The sequence below is a fragment of the Alligator mississippiensis genome, chromosome 3 (assembly GCF_030867095.1).
Source record: "Alligator mississippiensis isolate rAllMis1 chromosome 3, rAllMis1, whole genome shotgun sequence".
Taxonomy (NCBI): domain Eukaryota; kingdom Metazoa; phylum Chordata; order Crocodylia; family Alligatoridae; genus Alligator; species Alligator mississippiensis.
Genome location: NC_081826.1, coordinates 146,628,808 through 146,642,577, shown reverse-complemented (window position 1 = coordinate 146,642,577; position 13,770 = coordinate 146,628,808). Strand labels below are relative to the sequence as shown.

At 52.4% G+C, this 13,770-nt stretch overlaps 1 non-coding gene across 1 annotated transcript; it reads left to right on the top strand.

Moving 5' to 3' along the window:
* Window positions 1-1,717: 1,717 nt before the first annotated feature.
* Window positions 1,718-1,791, top strand: TRNAT-AGU (transfer RNA threonine (anticodon AGU)). The gene has a single exon. It is a non-coding gene; the product is annotated as a tRNA-Thr (tRNA).
* Window positions 1,792-13,770: the final 11,979 nt, after the last annotated feature.

Genomic DNA, 13,770 nt, shown 5'->3' with positions numbered 1-13,770 from the left:
AGCATGCTCTCACTGCACCACAACACCCCCACATATTTCTAGCCCTTGACACTCCTCTCACCACCTACATGGACACAGAGGTCTCTCTTCCACTACCCCAACAGAGACAGGAAGAGGACCCAGTAAGTACTTCTGTAGGAGAAGCTTTCCCTTGCATTGCCCCAGGGGAGAAGGTGGGAGAAGATTTGAACCCAGAATCTTTGATCCAAGACACCAGTGTCTTTGCTATTAGGCCAGTGGGGCTGAATAGATACAGCTGCTCAAGAAAATGAATTTTTCTAACTACATGTAATTGTCTCTGCCTCCACACGACTTGGAGCATGGACTGGCGACCTTTTACAAGCCGTGGGCCAAAACAACTTGTTTCCAGTCCAGTGTGGACCGCGTGGCTGAAGCAGCATGTCAGTGGCAGGGGGCTTCTCCCTGCCCATGCCAGGACCAGGCAAGTGCCAATAATGAATCAGCTCTATGGAGTCAGCGTCTCCTCTGAGTCGTGAGGTTGGGAAGGACCATCGTCTTCTACTCCTACATCCTGCGCAAATGCAGGGTGCACTGGATGAAACCCGCCCTTCTCCAGGCACTACCCCGCCTCCGATGAAACAGAGCCCACGGGTGCCATGGGCACCTTGTTCCCTGGCCCTGCTGTTATGACGGGGTTCCGGAGCGTCTGTCTCAGCGCTCAGTGCAGACGGCAGCCTCTGCAGTGGGGGGAGAAACTTCTCCTCCCTCCTCTCTATGGCAAGCTGTCCAAAATCACTGACTGTCCTCACGTGCCCCCTGAACTTTCTCCAAGCCAACCTCACCTGGTTCTCCCAGCCTTTCCTCATATGGCTGCATTTCATCTCCTTTATGCTTGTGACTTACCTTCAACCCAGCCTGCTTCACAGACAGGATGGTCCCCTCTTCGATGGTGGGACAGTATGGCTATATTGGCAGAAGGCAGGGCAGGGTAATACTTGGGGGAGTAACTCATGCAAGGAGGCATAAGCTTTCCTGGCTGCAGCTGACTTCATAAGAAGCTACGCCCGTGTTGACGAAGGAAGCCATCTTCTGAGGAAAGCCTGGTGAAGAAGAGCCATACAGCATGTTGTGGCTGCTGCAAGGTATTGCCTGGAAATAGCAGCCCTCAGTGGCTTGCTCGAGTGAGGACTAACTCACTTGTCTGCCTCGGGGACCAGGTTGCAACTTCTGTTGCTGGTCCAGGCACACCACGTTCTGACACTATCAAATCCCGCACCCCCACTCCTGGTGCCTTTTGTGACGACATGCTCCTCCTGTGAAGTTACAGCTCCTGTGAAACCTGAGCCAGCGCTTCATCCTCCATCAAGACACAGGAATGGGCCACTCTGTGATTTATGCCAGATGTGAGGACAACACCATGAGCATGCATGGCTTCTTGAGGATACTGCCTGGCTTTGGAGCATGGATTCAGGAGCATGCACCTTGTGCAGGGGCCTGGGAGGAGGGAACCGCTTAGCAGAGAGGAGACAGCGGGGCCCTGCTGGCACTGGGTGTGCAGCTGCCAGGTTGGGCTGAAGTCACGTTGACTCCCTGGGGCCAGGCCCTGGGGTCAGGTCAGGTCTGTGAAGACCTTGCCTCAAACTCAGGCCACCTGCCCCCACCACCAACTTCTTTAACTTGTGAGAAACACTTCTGTCTTAATTCCCAAAGCAAACTGGTGATTTTCAAAGGGGTGGGTGAGCATTTCCTATGTGTGGGCACTGTGGCTTAGTTGGTAAAAGCACCTGTTCAGTAAATAGGGGAGTCTGGGTTCAAATCCCAGCAGTATCTGCTTCCTTTCTCACCACAATGGAAGGTTTCTTACCATCAAAACAGGATTGAACCTAGAGTCAATACTAGCTTTCTGGCTCCATCTTCCCGCCCCTTGGGACTTTGATTGACAACTAAAGCTGTCTCCAATTAACAAGAAATGGGGTCTGCTGAGAGGTAGGTCAAGTGCTGTGTTTACAGTGGGGAACCATCAGGAAGAGTGGGATCCCTTCCCTGTTTCTAAGTAGAACTGCAGCCCTGTGCAATGTAAACCCCCATTCTTCATAGGAAATCCATGGGTCTGACTTTTTTCTTCTTGCCAAGAGACCGTCTCATGTTTCAAAGGTTGTCTTTGGTTGATGCAGGAAGACCCAAGTGAAATTCAACTTGTAACCCGGGTGGCAGCCCAATAGTTGCCACCTGTGACGGCCCTAACCAGAGGGATTAATAATGAATAAATATGTGCTTCTTGAACGCGTTCAGTATTTTTCCTAACAGGTAATTTTAGCTAATATAAAGCTTGTGAGCTTGTAACCCACAAATGTAACTTGTCTGTCATAAGGTTAACCAAAACGATAAAACTAACTGTTTGTATTAATTGTGGAACTGACTGGGCCTCAAAGGCAAAGCTGTAGCTGCAAGATTAGCTGACCTAATGGTTTTTGCTCAGGGTTCAGCCTTGACGATAAAAACTGGATCCAGCCACCTGGCACACCCAACACATTCCAGAAAAGCACGTTCCAAGAAAGCATATTCTGAGACACCTAAAAGGGTTAGGCTAAACAAAGTAATGTTAATTTCAAACCTGAAGATGCTGCATGTAATTTGCTTATTGGATAAACCCAAGTCTGGGTAGTAATTTTTAACACCTTTCAATCCCATAGGGTAACAGCTATAGGGCAAGATTATGAGTGGCTCTAAAACCAGCAGATTAGAATAAGACTAGGTATAAAAAGCACGTGCATCAGGTGACCAGCAGGAAGGAAGGAGGGAACAGAACGGTCATTGCTGTTCCAAGCCCGGACTCCGGACTCCCAGTATGAGTGAGATTCGGATCCTGATCAAGGGATCTTCCTCTGACAGTGTCGATGGAGGACGCCTGACTTTGAGGGACTATCGATAAGTTGGCATCGAGGGACCTGGCATCGAGGGACTATCGATAAGTTACCAACCCATGTCTGTCTCTCTGTTGTTTTAAACAGCCCAGTGGCTGATTCCCTCGCAGTGCCCAGTTGGCCTGCAACAGAATCGATCCATCTATCTGTTGTTATTGTCTGTTGTTATTATTTACTATTAGCTCTTTAATACTGCATTATCTGCTTATTGCATTTATCTTTCTGTTAACTGTTGTGTGTGTAAGCTATAATAAATTTGCCTTTGCTTCACTCCCAACTTGGCCTCCTTGATCCGAAACTGAACCGAACACTCACAGTGCCCAGCTGGTCTGTGACAGCCACCCCTGCCCAATATCAGGGATAGTGTGGTAAGAGTAGAGGAGGGCTTCCAGCCAGCACCAATTTACTTTCCAGCCGGCCCCTGCTCCCCACAGAGCAGCCCATGGTCCCACGAAGGTCTAACACTTAACTGATTTAACTATTTACACTTTTTTTACAAAACAAGAATAATAGGAAAGGTTATTCACCAGTGAACTTCAATCACATAACCAGGGCTTGGGGCGCCAGCTGTCTGCCCCAAGCCCTGCCCGCTGCTCCCTCTCTGCTGCAGGGCTGGAGGCTCGGCCACCTGCCCCTGCTTTCTTCTCCCAGGGCCTTCAAAGCTCTTCAGAGAGGGCACTGTCAGCAGCTCCCATGCCAGTTCAGTGGCTGCTTTTATCCCCTCCGGCAGTCCCTCCCTGGCTTGCAAACCGGCCAACAAGGGCTCAGGGTGGCAGGTCCCCAATCCCAGCCACCCCCTCCCATGCGAATGAGGGGATTGAAAACCCCTTCTTTTGACTGGCTTCTCCTTTTCCAAGAGCAGGGCTGCCCTGCTCCACCCTTGGGGTCGCTCCGAGTTCACTGGCACTGTTTCTAGCCCAGGGTAAGTATCTCAAGCCAATCTGGTGAGCCCACATTGGCAGTCTGTTACAAACTAGATCCCAGGAGCAGCACTGAGAGCCCAAATCCAGATCCCAGGGGCATCATTTCTGAAAGAGGCATTCTGCTTTGGACTTTTCCAAATGCATTTAATGGTCACAGATCAAGAATGGGTAGGAAACCACTGTGAAGAAAAGTCATCTACAAATAGACTGAAAGAGAGAGCAATTGAATGAGAGACTGAGTCTTTCTGACACCTATCTTTAAGAAAGGGAAAAGGGAGGACCAAAGCCACTACAGGCCAGGGAGTTTGACCTGAATCCCTGATAAATGCCTGAAGTAAATTATCAAAGAATCCATAGCAGACAGGCTAGCACAAGGCAGCATGCCGAAGGACAGCCAGCATGACTTCATTACGGCAGGTCATGCCAGACCAACCTCATTTCCTTCTATGATCAGGTCACTCACCACCTGGATGGGGGAAATGAGGTTGATGTCATATACTTGGACTTCAAAAAGGCCTTTGACCTGGTCTCCCACAAAGTCCGCATGAAAAAATTGGGAAAATGTGGCCTCAACTTCATTCAAGTCCAGTGGAGAGGTAACTGGCTACGAGGTAGGACCCAGAGCGTATTGATTGACAGAACTGAGTCATCATGGTGGAGGGAGAGCAGTGGCATCCCTCAGGGTTCAGTCTTCAGACCAGAACATGTTCATCAATGATTTGCATTCGGGTATTAAAAGCAAACTAGCAAACCATTAAAAGCAAACTATTAAGCGCAAAGTTCGCGGACAACAAACTATGTCATAGATTCATAGATTCATAGATGCTAGGGTCGGAAGGGACCTCAATAGATCGTCGAGTCCGACCCCCTGCATAGGCAGCAAAGAGTGCTGTGTTCAGATGACCCCAGCTAGATGCTTATCTAAACTCCTCTTGAAGACCCCCAGGGTAGGGGAGAGCACCACCTCCCTTGGCAGCCCGTTCCAGACCTCGGCCACTCGAACTGTGAAGAAGTTCTTCCTAATGTCTAGTCTAAATCTGCTCTCTGCTAGCTTGTGGCCATTATTTCTTGTAACCCCCAGGGGCACCTTGGTGAATAAAACCTCACCAATTCCCTTCTGTGCCCCCGTGATGAACTTATAGGCAGCCACAAGGTCGCCTCTCAACCTTCTCTTGCGGAGGCTGAAGAGGTCCAGGTGCCCCAGTCTCTCCTCATAGGGCTTGGCCTGCAAGCCCTTAACCATACGAGTGGCCCTTCTCTGGACCCTCTCCAGGTTATCCACACCCCTCTTGAAGTGTGGCGCCCAAAACTGCACGCAGTATTCCAACTGCGGTCTGACCAGCACCCGATAGAGGGGAAGTATCACCTCCTTGGATCTGTTCATCATGCATCTGCTGATGCACGATAAAGTGCCATTGGCTTTTCTGATGGCTTCGTCACACTGCCGACTCATGTTCATCTTGGAGTCCACTAGGACTGCAAGATCCCTTTCCGCTTCCGTTCCACCAAGCAAGTCATTTCCTAGACAGCAGGTATGCTGGACATTTTTCCTCCCTATGTGCAGCACTTTGCATTTCTCCTTGCTGAATTGCATTCTGTTGCTTTCTGCCCGTGTATCCAACCTGTCCAGGTCTGCTTGTAATTGTTCCCTGCCCTCCGGCGTGTCCACTTCTCCCCACAGTTTTGTGTCATCTGCAAACTTGGACAGAGTACACTTCACTCCCTCGTCCAAGTCACTGATGAAGATATTGAAGACTATCAGTCCAAGGACCGAGCCCTGCGGGACCCCACTACCCACACCCTTCCAGGTCGATACCGACCCATTCACTACGACTCTCTAGGTGCGACCCTCTAGCCAATTCGCCACCCATCGGACTGTGTAATCATCCAAGTCACAGCCTCTTAACTTGTTCACCAGTATGGGGTGGGATACCGTATCGAAGGCCTTCCTGAAGTCTAAGTAAATGACATCAACCCCTACTCCTGCATCCAGGCGTTTTGTAACCTGGTCATAGAAAGAGACTAGATTAGTCAGGCATGATCTACCTGCCACGAACCCGTGCTGGTTTCCCCTCAGCATAATTTGTCCTGCCAGGCTCTCGCAAATGTGAGCCTTGATAATTTTTTCAAAGACTTTGCCAAGGATGGAGGTGAGACTGACTGGCCTATAGTTGCCTGGGTCCTCCTTCCTCCCCTTCTTGAAAATGGGGACCACATTGGCCCTTTTCCAGTCCTCCGGGACCTGGCCCGTGCGCCACGACTGCTCAAATATTACCACCAGTGGTTGCGCAATGACATCAGCCAGTGCCTTCTGTACCCTCGGATGGAGCTCATCCGGGCCTGCCGACTTAAAGGCATCCAGTTCCTCCAAGTGACCCTGCACCATCTCAGGGTCTACGCTTGGTAGTCTGGTGTCCTTCTGCTGCCTCTCTACAACCCCAGTGAGAGACTTGTCGTGCCCCTCGCTTAGGAACACTGAGGCAAAGAACTCATTGAGGAGTTCAGCCTTGTCCCCCCTGTCCGTCACCAATTGCTTCGGCCCATTTAGCAGGGGTCCTATTCTACCCTGGGCCTTCCTTTTACTCCCTATATATCTAAAAAAACAATTTTTTGTTATCCTTTACTTGGGATGCCATCCTCAGCTCCATGGTAGCTTTGGCCCGTCTAACTGCCTCCCTACAAGCACGAGCAGAGGAGATATACTCCTCTTTGATAATCTCTCCCTGTTTCCACTTTTTATATGCTCCCCTTTTAGTCCGCAGGCTGCCCTGGATTTCTCTGGTCAGCCAAGGAAGCCTCCTGGCCCATTTCCCTCTTTTTCCTCGCATCGGGATCATCTCCCTCTGTGCCCGAAGGATCATTTCCTTAAGGTACAGCCACCCTTCCTGGGCTCCCATCTCTTCAAAACTCCTACTCTGCAGTGCGTCCATGACTAATCCCCTGAGTTCATTGAAATCAGCTTTCCTAAAGTCTAGCACTTTCACCCTACTAGTTACCTTACCCACTCAATGTCTTATGATGAATTCTATTATTAGGTGATCACTGTCCCCCAGGTGACTACCAATCTGTAGGTCCCCTACCATATCATCCCCCGTTGCCAATACCAGGTCCAGTAAGGCATTCCCCCTAGTGGGACCGTGTACCTCCTGTTTCAGGTGGAGGTCCTGTACGCAGGATAAGAACGTGTGTGAACAGTGGGACTTTGCTGTCTGTGTCTCCCAGCAGATGTCTGGGTAGTTTAGGTCCCCCATGACTACCGCCTCCTTAGTTTTTATGGTCTCTGAGAGCTGCCTCAGGAGCCCCGAATCTAGTTCTTTCCCTTGGTGTGGGGGTCTGTAGCAGACCCCTACCACCAAATCCCTTTCTCCTTGCCCCCCATGTAACAACCCACAATCCTTCTACTTTCTCCTCCTTCGATTCTGTCTTGATGAGGGTCAAAGTATATTGCTCATTCACACAGAGCGCAACCCCTCCCCCTTTCTTCTCCACCCTGTCCTTTCTGTACAGCCTATAACCCTCAATATGTACCGCCCAGTTGTGGGAAGAATCCCACCAGGTTTCAGATAGCGCTACTAAGTCGTAGGTGTTTTCTGCAAGCAGGAGTGCTAGTTCATCCTGCTTGTTCCCCATGCTCCTAGCATTAGTATATAGGCACTTGAGCCCTGTGACTGGTGCCTTTTTTGCCCCCCAGCTCCGATTCCCAAAGGGCCCCTTATTGCTAACCTGCTTATTGCTTACCTGTGCTGTATTGCTGGCCGCCCCATGGACTGCAGGTTCCCGATGTTCTCCTTCTTCAGGCTGGGCTGTCCTTGTGGGTGCCACATGGTTTGGTGGTCCACGGCTTCCCTTGCCCTCATCTTCCCCTCCCCACGACGAGCCTAGTTTAAAGCCCGCCGGAGGAGATCCGCCGACCTAGAAGAGAAGAAGGATGAGCTGATTAAACTCTTGGGCACCAGCGAGTCAAGACCAACATCAGCTTCATGCTCATCAAGTCCTGGGCCTGACCCAGGACCACACTCCCGCTCGCCAAGCCCAGAGGCTGCCGGGAGATCACCCTCCAAGAGCGAGCAACAGAAACTCCATGAGATAGAGCTGAAAAGGATGGAGCTGGAGGAGAAACAGCTGGAAGTGAAAAGAATGGAGCTGGAGGCCCAGCGCGAAAAGGAGCAGCTGGGAGCTCAGCGTGAAAGGGAACAGCGGGAAGACAAGAAGGAACAACAACGGCTGGAGGAGAAAAGGCTGGAGCTGGAAGCTCAGCGTGAAAGGGAACAACGGGAAGAAAAGAAGGAACAACAACGGCTGGAGGAGAAAAGGCTGGAGCTGGAAGCTCAGCGTGAAAGGGAACAACGGGAAGAAAAGAAGGAACAACAACGGCTGGAGGAGAAAAGGCTGGAGCTGGAAGCTCAGCGTGAAAGGGAACAACGGGAAGAAAAGAAGGAACAACAACGGCTAGAGGAGAAAAGGCTGGAGCTGGAAGCCCAGCGTGAGAGGGAACAACTGGCGGCCCAAATGGAGGAAAAGAGAATGCAGATGGAGCTCGAGCAGAAAAAGCTCGATGCTCAGCTCCCTTTGCAGACCAACGGGGGAAACGCGAACCCTCCGCAAGCATCCGGGGAACCCCCCAAACTGGAAGTCTCCGCCTTCGCTCGCTACCGAGAAGGAGACGATCCTGCGATGTTCCTAAGCAACTTCGAAAGACAAGCCCAGCGGTGCAAGGTGCCGGAGGAAAAGATCATGATGTACCTGTCTGCGCTGGTAGAGGGCGACATGGCGGTGGTCCTGAACAGCCTGCCCTCAGATGCAGCTGATGACTATAATGCCTTCAAAGCTGCTGTGTCCAACCTGTTCAAGTTAGGACCGGATTATTTTCGGAAAAAATTCCGGAATACATGCCCACAACCCGAAAAGTCATTAACTGATTATGTGGTCATGTTGTACGACACATACCTTAAATGGTTAACCGAAGCCAAGGTTGACACTTTAGATAAGGCAAGCCATCTCCTGGTGCTGGAACAATTCTGTTTTTGGTGTCCGAGAGAGATTAAGACCCTGGTCAGGAACAGGGACCCCAAAGATGCTTACGAGGCCGCAGACATTGCAAACCGACTGTTGCTAAACCGTGAGAAGCCTCCCTACTCTGGGAAGGAGCAAAAAGAGTTCCAAAGAGGGGGGAAGGGAGGCCCAGGTCAAAAAGGGGAAAGAGGGCCACCTCCTGCAGAGCGCAAGGCGGCCCCAGATTCGGACAAACCACCCAATTCGGAAAAGAGGGGGTGCTATAACTGCGGGGATCAGGGCCACATCAAGCCCAACTGCCCAAAGCTAAGCACTAGACCCAAGCCCGTCAGGCGTGCAACAGCCGTGAGCAGTGAGGGGGAGGGCTGGAGCCACTCTGAGGAGAGTGTCTGTTGCTACAGGATCACAAACTCGGAGGAGGTGATGGCCCCCCACCGGACCATGATCACGGTAAAGGAAAGGACCCTTGTGGGGGAACTGGACACGGGGGCCAGTGTGACACTAATTAATTCCAACCTGGTCTCGCCTGCAGACATAATCCTGGGGAAGACCCTCACTATTCAAGGAGTGGGGTCCACACCCCTGAAGGTACCGGTAGTCCGTGCCCCCGTCGTGTGGAACGACTGTGCAACGTACCTGGAAATGGGGGTACTGGAAGGGACTGCGGTCCCCATCCTGGTGGGACGGGATCTTATAGAGCAGGAAGCCCAGCTCCGGAGGTGGGAACAGACCCAAGAGTCAAAGCCCCACACTGTTCATGCAGTGACTCGCCTGCAGAGCAGGAAAGCTAAAGAAGTGGGGTTAGAAAATCCCCAGGAGAAAGCCACACCATTGGCCGCAGGGGAAGGGACCCCTGCAATGGCGATTGCACCCTGGTCCCGAAGGGAACTGGTAACCCCGAGGGTGGGTTAAGTAACAGTCCCGGGGAGGTGTGTATTCCGTCAGTGGCAGAGGGAGGTGAAACTAGCAGGGAGGAGACCCAGGAAGTCCCTGTGGGTGAGTGTAAACTCCCTGCAGGAGCTCCTGAGCTCCCTGCTGATTGCCTAGCTGGGCAAGAGGAGTTCAAGCGGGAGGTTCGGGAGGACCCCAGCTTGGAGGGACTCCGGCAGATGGCTCAGGAACAAGAAACTGAGTTCACTCCGGACAAGAGGGAACAGGTGGTCTGGGATAAGGGGCTTCTCTATCGGTTGTGGGTCCCGAAAAAACATGCCAAAACCTGGGAGCCCCAGCGCCAGCTCATAGTACCCCGAAAATACAGACAGCAATTGCTTGCCATGGCTCACGATCTACCGTGTGCTGGACACATGGGCAGGGAACGGACACGCCAGCGGTTGCAGGTGAACTTTTTTTGTCCCAGAATTGCCCAGTATGTAACAAGCTATTGCAAATCTTGCGAGACATGCCAGAGGACAGGCAAAAGCGGGGACAAGAGAAGGGCTCCCCTGCAACCCCTCCCTATCATCGACCAACCCTTCCCCAGGGTGGCAGTGGACATTGTGGGACCGCTGAAGCATAGAACTCGTAGAGGAAAGAAATACATATTAACTCGAGTGGATTACGCAACGCGGTACCCGGAGGCAGTTGCCTTGACCTCCATCGAGGCACCCGTGGTTGCTGATGCCCTCATCACGGTCTTCTGCCAGCTGGGTTTTCCCTCCGAGATCCTGACAGACCAGGCTGGGAACTTCATGGCGGAGATAATGGAGTGCCTGTGGGACTGCTGTGGGGTGCAACACCTTAAGACCACAGCCTACCACCCTCAGACAAATGGGCTGGTGGAAAGGTTCAACGGGACATTGAAAGGGATGCTCAAGGCCTATGTGGACTCCAACCCCAATGACTGGGATGAGAAACTGCCGCACCTGCTCTTTGCCTACCGGGAGGTGCCCCAGGAGCCCACTGGGTTCTCACCCTTCGAGCTGATGTTCGGGAGGCGAGTGCGAGGTCCTCTCGATTTGGTGAGAGAGGAGTGGGAAGGGAAGATCGCTTCCACAAAGACCTCCGTGGTGGAGTATGTGCTTGACTTTTGTCAGAAACTGACTGACATGATGAAGGTGGCACGGGACTCCCTGGGACAGGCCCAGGAGAAGCAAAGGTCCTGGTATGATGAGAAGGCCCGCTTACGTACTTTTGAGCGGGGTGAGAATGTGATGGTTTTCCTGCCACTAAAAACAAACAAGCTGCAAGCTGCTTGGGAAGGTCCTCATGCTGTCCTGGACAGACTGGATGATGTAACCTATGTAGTGGGTATTAAGGGTAGGAAACCTAAGACAATTCACGTGAACATGCTTAAACCCTACTACAACAGAAAGGAGATGGTATTCTGGGTCCCCTCGGTTGAGGGAACTCCGGAGGACCCCGAGGAGCCGGTCATGTATGGAGACTGGGATGGCGAGGCAGGGATCGAGGAACTCCGCCTGCCGGACCATCTGCCCTCCCAGGACAAGGACCAGCTGCCCGCAGCACTCAAGGACTTTGAAACTGTGTTCTCTAATAAACCAGGTAGAACGGACCTGGCGGTACACTCGATAGAGACGGGCAGCCATCGCCCTATATACTCCCAACATTACCCAGTCAATGAGAAGGTGTGGCAAGAAATAAAATGGGAGATCGCAGAGATGGAGGAGTTGGGGGTAATCCGGCCTTCAATGAGTCCCTGGGCCAGTCCGGTGGTACTCGTCCGGAAGCAGGACGGGACCATCCGGTTCTGTGTGGACTACCGGAAGCTGAATGCCATCACCACCCCTGATGCGTACCCTATGCCCAGGATGAACACGTTGCTGGATCGCCTGGGCCCAGCCAAGGTGATCTCAACTCTTGATCTGTCCAAAGGATTTTGGCAGATGGCCCTGGACCCAGATGCCATAGCCAAGTCTGCCTTTACTACACCTACGGGGCTATACGAGTTCACAATTTTACCGTTCGGTTTGCGCAACTCGCCTGCCTCTTTCCAGAAACTGATCAATAATCTGCTGCAAGGATGTGAGCGGTTTGCCATGGCTTACATCGATGACATCGCCATCTTCAGCCAGGATTTCAAGTCGCACCTAACTCACCTGACCACTGTGCTAGGTAAAATCAAGCAAGCTGGTCTTTCGGTGAAAGCCAAAAAGTGCCAGTGGGCACTATCGGAGGCAGTGTACTTGGGTCATCGTGTGGGTGGAGGTCATATTGCTCCCTTGTGGGACAAAATCGAGGCCATCAAAGACTGGCCACCTCCACAAACCAAGAAGCAAGTCAGAGCCTTCCTCGGCCTGGCGGGTTACTACCGAAGATTTGTCCCGGGGTTTGGAGCAACCGCAGCTCCGCTGCACGAGCTGACCAAAAAGGGCAGCCCGAACCTGGTGGTCTGGAAGCAGGGGTGCCAGGAAGCTTTTAACACCCTCAAGGCTGCCCTGGTCAAACAACCAATCCTGAAGGCATAAACCCTTCTACGTGGCAACGGATGCTTCCGACGTAGGACTGGGAGCTGTGCTCTTACAGGAGCACCAGGAAACACGGCACCCCGTGGCGTACCTCAGCCGGAAGCTAATCCCTCGGGAGCGAAACCTGTCCTCAATCGAGAAGGAGTGCTTGGCCATCGTCTGGGCCCTGAACAAGCTGAAGCCCTATTTGTGGGGACAACAGTTCACTGTCCTGTCGGACCATGCCCCACTGCAGTGGCTGCAAACCATGCAAAACACCAATGCCAAGCTGCAATGCTGGTCTTGGCAGCTGCAGGAATTTAATTTTACGGTCCAACACATAAAAGGAAGCCAAAACGTGATAGCGGATGCCTTGTCACGAAAGGACTCTGGGTAGTGGGTCCTTGGGACTCGGGACTAGTGAGGAAATCACTAGTGTAAAACTGCCATCAAGTTTTATGGTTTCTGTGTTATTCTCTTAACCTGTTTCATGTTCCAGGTTTTTTCCTTTTTCTTCTTCTGGCATCCCGTGGGAACTCCCTAACCCAACACGCCCGGACCCACGGCCCTGAGAGGCCCCGTGTCCGAGCTTGTAAAGGAGGGGGGGGAAGTGTGGCAGAAATGCCACCGTCGGTGCCCCTCTCCAGAGATCTGTCTCATCCAGCCTGAGAGGCTGGTGTTGAATCCCTCAGGGCGGGGATCTCCCACCTTGTCTACATGACAAAAGCCTGGTGCCTGGGAGGTGATGCTCTGGTCACCTGGGCAGGGGGGAAAGGCCCGGCCCTGCGCGCGGGCCCAGGTAGCCAGGGATGCTTGGGAGATCGGTCGGTTTGTGGCCAGTATTGGCAGCTTCGATTGGACCGGGCTGCTGAGGTCAGAGAGGTTATTTAAGGGCCCGGTCCAGGAAGAAGGCAGCCATTAGCCATGTGGTCATCCAGGTGAATCTGAACCTGGCTCTCTCCTCATCACCACATGCTCCAACAGTGCCCTGCCTCCAGAGGAAACTCCAACCACCTCTGGATGATGCGAGTGAGTAAGCTACTCGAGATCCGATTAGATATTTAGCTTCAGTAACTCAGATGCGTGTTTAAACGGCTACCTCAGCCACCCTGGTTTGCTCTATGGGATTCCTCTGATATTCCTGTAATATTTCTATGATACTGTTCTACCTTTTACCCTGTTTCCGCCGTACCCCCTGTAATCAATAAAGTTCTCCTTTGTGACCGGTGTGGGAGACTTATTGAGGGGTGGGTCTAAATTATGCCAAGGAGGCCCCTTAGGTCTGTGAACTAAGGGAGGCTTCCTAATAAGCCCCTGACTTGGGGAAGTGCCCCAAGTGCTTGTATTGGGTCTAGTACCCATTGCACGATCAGGCCTGTGTTTTCCAAGGTGCACAGAGCCAAAAGTGAGTCGAGAGCCTTGGATGGCGGCAGCGGGAACCCCAGGCTAGTGGGTGTGCTCCAGGGAAGGGGTCGGCCGGACGGGAGGCACCCCAGGGAGGCACTCAGAGCCTGGAAGGTGGTCGGGCACAGGGAGGTGGGCGGC